Source organism: Rhinopithecus bieti, unplaced genomic scaffold, assembly GCF_001698545.2.
Source record: "Rhinopithecus bieti isolate Rb0 unplaced genomic scaffold, ASM169854v2 scaffold_9667, whole genome shotgun sequence".
Classification (NCBI taxonomy): Eukaryota; Metazoa; Chordata; class Mammalia; order Primates; family Cercopithecidae; genus Rhinopithecus; species Rhinopithecus bieti.
The window spans coordinates 623,281-630,109 of NW_016806207.1; the positions used below are offsets into that span (position 1 = coordinate 623,281).

At 43.5% G+C, this 6,829-nt stretch overlaps 1 protein-coding gene and 1 long non-coding RNA gene across 5 annotated transcripts in view; one reads left to right on the forward strand and one right to left on the reverse strand.

The window, feature by feature from the left end:
• RAB30 (RAB30, member RAS oncogene family) overlaps positions 1-2,500 on the reverse strand; it is a 110,661-nt gene extending 108,161 nt beyond the window's left edge. For 3 of the 4 annotated variants that reach the window (XM_017875212.1, XM_017875209.1, XM_017875211.1), the window contains exon 1: positions 2,269-2,468. The gene's annotated coding sequence lies outside the window, so the exon portion shown is untranslated. Of the gene's footprint in view, positions 1-2,268 lie in introns of all 4 variants that reach the window. The other variant, XM_017875208.1, reaches the window with a different exon arrangement.
• A 115-nt stretch (positions 2,501-2,615) lies between these two features.
• Positions 2,616-4,546, forward strand: LOC108531653 (uncharacterized). The gene is made up of 2 exons (XR_001886234.1): positions 2,616-3,387; positions 3,889-4,546. It is a non-coding gene; the product is annotated as an uncharacterized LOC108531653 (long non-coding RNA).
• The last annotated feature ends 2,283 nt before the right edge of the window (positions 4,547-6,829 follow it).

A 6,829-nucleotide genomic window follows, 5' to 3' on the forward strand; every position in this document is an offset into this window, starting at 1 on the left:
GGTGGGGGAGGGGGGAGGGGCAGTGGAACTGTTGTCCTCCAAGTATCATCAAAAAACCAAACGGGCAGTTTGGCCACCTGGATTGCACAGGGAACAGGAAGGAAGAGTGGCGAAAGAACAGCCTTCCCAAAGAACAGCCTTCCCACCACCAGCTGCAGCAAGGATGAGGGGAAAAAAATGTATTATATAAGGCAAGCCATTTGAAGACTACTTATGCCTTGGGAATTATGAGAACATTTCATGTAGAGCATTTAAAAACCTGGCTAACCCATAGGCAGTTCCTAATACAGGTGCCAGTGAAAGGAAAAGTGGCATGAGCCCAACTGCAGCATTTCATTGTTCACACGCTGCTGGGGCTAAATTATGTCTGTCACAGAAACTACAAACCAGACCAGGGGTCAGGCTCATTGCTGCTCATCCTGCCAAGCACGGACTGCAAGAAAAAGAAAAGGCAAAGAAATTCTCCTCAAAGAGGATTCAGCAAAAATATTCACATAGTCTACATCCACCCAGGAGTTCCCAGGTGAAGTGAAGGAGGACCAGGGAGGGTGTTCTGAGACTGGAGAGAGATGGAGAGAAAGAGATGTGACATGCTGGTGATAAGGGAGAGATTTTGAAATAGAAAGGAAAACTGTAAACTGCAAATGGAGAAATAGGGAAATAAACAGAATTTTAAGAGATGTGGGTGGGGTGGGGTGGGGGGAAGAAAGGAAAGTACAGGAGAGAAGGGTAGGGTGTCCAGAAGAGCAGAGAGTTATCAACAGAGAGACGTAGAGGCAAAGGCTGACTGTTGATCTTTTCCCAAATCCAAAAGCTGCTCATTGGCATCCCAATAAATCACTCTACTACAAAGCCCATACAATGGACTGTCCTTTGCATGCAGCATCAAGCAGCGTTTAACGAAATATCACACAGCTACAACTTTGGAGACCTAAGGATCTGAATTTAAAATGAATAAAATTGGCTTAGCAGCAGAAGACAACCAGTAAAGACTTTCCCTCATGTCTGACTCAGCTATGAAAAGGTTTAGCATTCTAGAGTTAAGCAAATACTCTGGCATTTCTCCTTCTTTTGACATTCCAAGAGGGGGTGTGGTTGACCCCAGGTCCATTCATTTCCAAGGTTGTAGATCTCTCAGCTAAGACTGGCCCCATCTGTTGTGGAGCCAGCCAGCTGTTTATCTCAAAGTAACATATTTATTGCCTTAATCATCCCTATAACTCTTACAAGAGCATCATATAAGTCAGAATGCTTTCTGTCCTGTTAAATGTCAGTTCGTTTTAAAAAACAACAATAACAAAACCACTACTATGCTCCTTGGTTCCCCTGACCAAAATTACTCTTCCATGGGCACCCTTCAGTAATGCCAAACGAAGGTTAACAGCGCTTCTAACTTTCCCTTTCTCTAATGTGTTAAAAGGAACCCGGCTTCCCTAATCGATCTCTTCAAACCGTTATTTGTGAGTAGTGACTATGCCTCAGGAAACAGCAGCTCGTTATGGTACCATTGTCAGTGGCAAAGAGCCTATGCAATGTAATTTAAAACACACAAGCACAAATCTGTCGGCTCCACTTCCAAACAATCTTGAATCCAGCAGTCGGAGAACCGAAAACATTTAACAAAAACGCTGCTTCCAGCAGCCTCAGAGAACCTTCGTCAGACACGTGAAATGTTTCTGACTGGCACGGAGTGCACCATTAAAGGACACTGTCACCTCAAATCAGCAGAAAAGGCGAGACAAACGACATAGACAGACACACATATAATAAAGCCCCACAAAACTTAAGCGTTCATCCTAAAAATTAATAACTAGTGCTCGTCCAAGCGACATACAAATGTTCTAAAGTAGTGCGACCACATTAAATCACTGTCTCCATTTCTCCCCACGCATCACCCCTTCCTACTCAAACCTTAGCTCTCGGGCCGTGTGTGACAGGACTGCAGTCCCCCACCTCTGCCTTCCTCTGATTTTCCAGAGCACTCCCCAACATCCTTCCTAGCCCAGCCCCCTCTCCCTGTCTCAAAATGTTGAGAGGAGTTGCGACTAGGGAATTGGCAGGCACCCGTCCTCTGGCGGGGGAAGGTTGCTGGAGTTGTTCTTTGCAATGACCCAAATTGCACAGAGCTTTTCCCCTTAGCAGCGCCTGCGAGCCTCTCCCCAATCCCCCCCACCTCCCCACCGCTCACAGCTTCCCAAAAGAAAACCTTGAGAACTAAGCGGGAGGAATAACTTGGTAGAAGCATTTGAATAAATCACTTCAACTCACCTGGTTTGGGATTTTTCTCCCCACCCCAGGCATAAACAGAAATGATGTGCGAATGAGTCACGCACGCAAGGGAAGGTCTGCGATGTCCTGAGTCCAAGGTCTGGAGTCAGTCCCTGCCCTGGTGCTGCTGCTACTCTTAGCTCAGCTGGAGCGAGCGGCAATCGCAAGCCCAGCAGCAGCAGGGGGTGGAGAGACCGTAGCACAATGAATGCAGTGGGGCTTTTGCAATGACATCATCCCTCTGTCCAAACGTCCCCAATAGCCATGCTCAGGTGCGGTGCTTTCTGGGAACTGTAGTCTTCTTACGTTCTGGAGTGATACCGAGGCAATCGCCGGAACTACAATGCCCAAAATGCTCCAAAGTCGGACGCGCCCAGAGTGAAGGAGCAAAGGGGACTCGGCCGCCATGTTAGGAGTAATGGGACGATTCCGCGGAGCCGGGCAGAGGTTTTAGGGGTACGCGGGAGTCAAGTGGTGGTTCAGTGGGGACGGTGAGGTGGAGGACGACCTGGTCGGATAGCCGCGGGCGCGAACCTGGGAACCAGAAGGTGGAGGCCGTGCTGGGGACTGATGTAGGGCGGGACCGACTGGAAGCCGCATCAAGAGGCCCAGTGAGCCTCGGTCTCAGCTGCTCCTGAAGGCGTTGCATGGAGCCCTACGCTTCCTTCTCCATTTTTTAGCTACGAGATTGAGAGAGTCGGTTTACTTTTGGGCTTGGAGTATCATTTAGATCGGTTAACGGTACAGTTGAGAGAGTTGGTGTCTTTTGTTGAGGTACGAGGACCCTAGGCGGCGACCCTCGCCTCTATTCAGAGAAGCCCATTTCCACTCACGGAGTTGGGGTAGTCCTCCCAAATGCATTTTTGTTTTGCCGTTTGTTTTCCAACCCTCCTTCCCTCTCCCCAAGGTTTCAGATTCACTGATTTTTCATACAGGAATGATTAACAAAGGCGTCCGAAGAAATCGTTGTTGGAAGGTGGCCAAGCTGGAAAGAGACGTTGCTTTGGCCCTGCAAGTAAGAAAGGAGGAGCAGCCTGAAGGAGTAACACTAAATTTAAAATGACACTTTTTTTTTTTACCAACCAGCGAAAGCAGATGTTCAAAGGGGATATTGGCCAGGTGCAGTCGCTCATGCCTTTAATCCCAGCACTTTGGGGGCAGAGGCAGGGGGATAGCTTGATTCTAGGAGTTCAAGCCCAGCCTGGGCAATATACGGAGACCCCCGTACCGTCTCTGCAAAAACATTAAATAAAAAAATTATCTGGGCATGGTGGCGTACCCCTGTAGTTCCAGCTACACTAGAGGCTGAGGTGGGAGAATTGCTTGAGCCCAGGAGATTGAGGCTACAGTGAGCCAAGATCGTACCACTGTGCTCCAACCTGGGCGGCAGAGCGAGCCCGTGTCTCAGAAAAGTGGGGAGGGGTGGGATATTATTAATGATAGGCCTTCTGACGTCTGGCAATAGGTTCTAGAGTAACATCGGTCATGGATAAATTTTTTTTTTAACTAAGTGACTGAAACCAAAGTTACTTGTCTTTTGAGTGATTTCGCACAGTATCTCAAAATGAACTGTACTTTTTTTCTTGTGCCACTGAAACAATGCTGTGTGTTCTTTTTCAGAGTCTGTCACACTAAGATGAGAAATGTGTTTTCTTCCTGAAGGTGTCTGATGTGTAAAAATACTGATATACTTGGTGCTGTTTCCTCCCTTCCCTTTTGCACATTATTCTGAAACAAAATTAACTAGTTACTTTGCGTCATTAAAGGTATGCACTTCCCCTCTATGTTAGGAGTGAATAAAAAATAGATCCTCATATCAAAGAAAGGCTAGATAGAATGATTAAAAATGACCAAAACTTGTTAGAAACAGTCTCTCAGATGTATGCAGATGGTAATTACAAAACACTTTTCAAAAAATGATTGTATGTGTCATGTTTCTGGGAACAAGTCAAGATGAATGAGTTTGATTTTTAAGCAGAAGTAGTATGTGTTGGTGTCATCCGTGAATACCACAATGAAAAAGGCTCAAAGTTTTGTTACTTAGAAACTTCTCTAAGTAATGGTGGTAAGTATAGGAAAAGGAACAATGTCTACCATTTTCTTTCTAACCTTCATTTTAACTATTGTAATGTTGTAAGCTTAATAGAGATTTACACTTAGGCTTAATTTCAAGCTCTTCAATTATTTTTAGTGGTTGGTGATTCAGGTGTATTCTCATGTCTTATGTAAATTTATCTTGAGTTTGTTCATTTTATAATATACTTCTTTATGTAAGCCATAGCCTTGTCAGTTTGAGTTATATGGAAGACAAATTGTAGGGAAAAAGAGCAACAAACTACTCAGAAACCTTCTGTCTGAGCTGGGCATGGTAGTGCATGCATGTAGGCTTAACTACTTGGAGGCTGAGGCAGGAGGATCACTTGATGCATTAGTTTCAGGCTGCAGTGTACTATGATTGTGTCACTGCACTCCAATCTGGGCAACAGTGAGACTATGTCTGTTTTTAAAAAAAAAAGAAATCTTGTGTTTGAAAAGTGATAGGTGTAGAATACAGTGATTTCTATAATTTGTCATGTGTTTGAGTAGTTTGAAGTTTTTCTATCCTTATATCTAATAGACATCTGAACATAAAGATGGAAGAAATCCTGCACTCTTTAGAGATTTTATTTATAAAATTAATATTTGAGGAGTTGGGGAGGCCAGCTTCTGAAAAAATAACCTCAGTGTCCCGGAGAAACACTGCAGGTTAGGAAAACATTGTTAAAGTGGAATTAGGAATGTCTAGAGGAGGTAAAACTTTTCATCTCTCAAAAAAGAATTAGGGCCAAGTGCAGTGGGTGACACCTGTAATCCTAGTGCTTTGGGAGGCCGAGATGGGCACATCACTTGGGGCCAGGAGTTCAAGACCAGCCTGGCCAACATGGGGAAACCCCATCTCTTCAAGAAGTAGAAAAGTTAGCCAGGTGTAGTGGTGTACGCCTGTAATACCAGCTGCTAGGGTGCCTGAGGCAGGAGAATCACTTGACCTGGGGAGGTGGAAGGGGCAGTGAGCAGAGATTGAGCCACTGTACTCCAGCCTGGGCAACAGAGCAAGACCCTATCTCAAAAAAATAATAAAGAGAATTAGGACATTGATTTGTATTAAAATTATAGGTAGCTCATTTAAGAGTATGAAGCCAATTGCTGTTAGAGCAAGGGTTTTTTTCAATAGAGGTGTCAGGATAACCTAGAGAGCTCTAAAAGTATATGGCTATTACCTACCCATCCCTGTTGACATCTCCAGGGTTAGATCCAAGTATTGTGTTTTTAAAACTATAGGTGAGTCTACAAGAGTTGGGTGGAGTAGTAGTCCTCTACGTCCTGTATTTGTATTTTTGCAGTATGTCACACAATAACAAAAGCTTTGAGAAAGATTTTAGGTTTATTGCTAATTATACCCATGAATCAATTCTGAAAATGTGTAGATAAGGAATTTACCTGGTGAACTGTTTACACATGGCAGTTGTGGGAGGGAGAGGGGAGTGAGAGATGAGGTGAGATCAGTTTTAGCCTTAAGAGGACCAACCGGGCCAGGCACAGTGGCTCATGCGAGCCTGTAATCCCAGCAATTTGGGGCCAAGTCGGGTGGATCATGAGGTCAGCAGTTCGAGACCAGCCTGACCAACATGGTGAAACCCTGTCTCTACTAAAAATACAAAAAAATTAGCTGGGTGTGGTGGTGGGCACCTGTAATCCCAGCGACTTGGGAGGCTGAGGCAGAAGAATCGCTTGAAACTGAAAGGCAGAGGTTGCAGTGATCCAAGATTGTACTGCTGCACTCTAGTCTGGGTAATAAGAGCAAAACTCCGTCTAAAAAAAAAAAAAGAAGGACCAACCATGATATCCTGACTAACCTGTATATTTCTTAGAATTAGGGTTTAGCCTAATATTAAGGAAGTCTAATGTTAAGAGACACCTAGTAAGAGCTCAATGCTGTGGTAAAATTATGATAGTTATGGAGAAACTTAGAAGTTGAGACTATGTTTTTTAGAATTTTCTGAAAATAAAAATTTTCCTGCCCTAAGTCTTGAATTTTTAAGTTATTGATGTTATCTTAATGTTTATGATATTTGAACAAGTGATATTATAATAGAGTATCTTTTAGGTCATAGTGACCCTTTTTTAGAGCTGAGAAATCTTACAAATTCTTTAGCCCATGTTTTACAGATAAGGAAATGGGCATGCGCAAAGTGAAATTAAAACTTGCCAGTGGTCACAGTGTACATTGATGGTAAAAGGCAGGGCAGAATTAGAATCCAATTATCTTACCTGTTCAGTATCTTTAATGCTACAGCAAGCTCACCACTGTTTCTCTTTACTCTTTAAACAGTGGATTTTTTTTGTCATGATACTCTAGGAATTTGATTTCTTATATAATGTAGTTCAATACTTGTTTATATTTTATGTTTCAACCAAAAAATACACATTTTACTTTTAATAGAGGAGCTTAAGTTCCTAATGTAAATAATTGAGTGTGAGCTTCAGATACTTCAGGGTGGTGTTAATAAACTTTGCTTTTCCA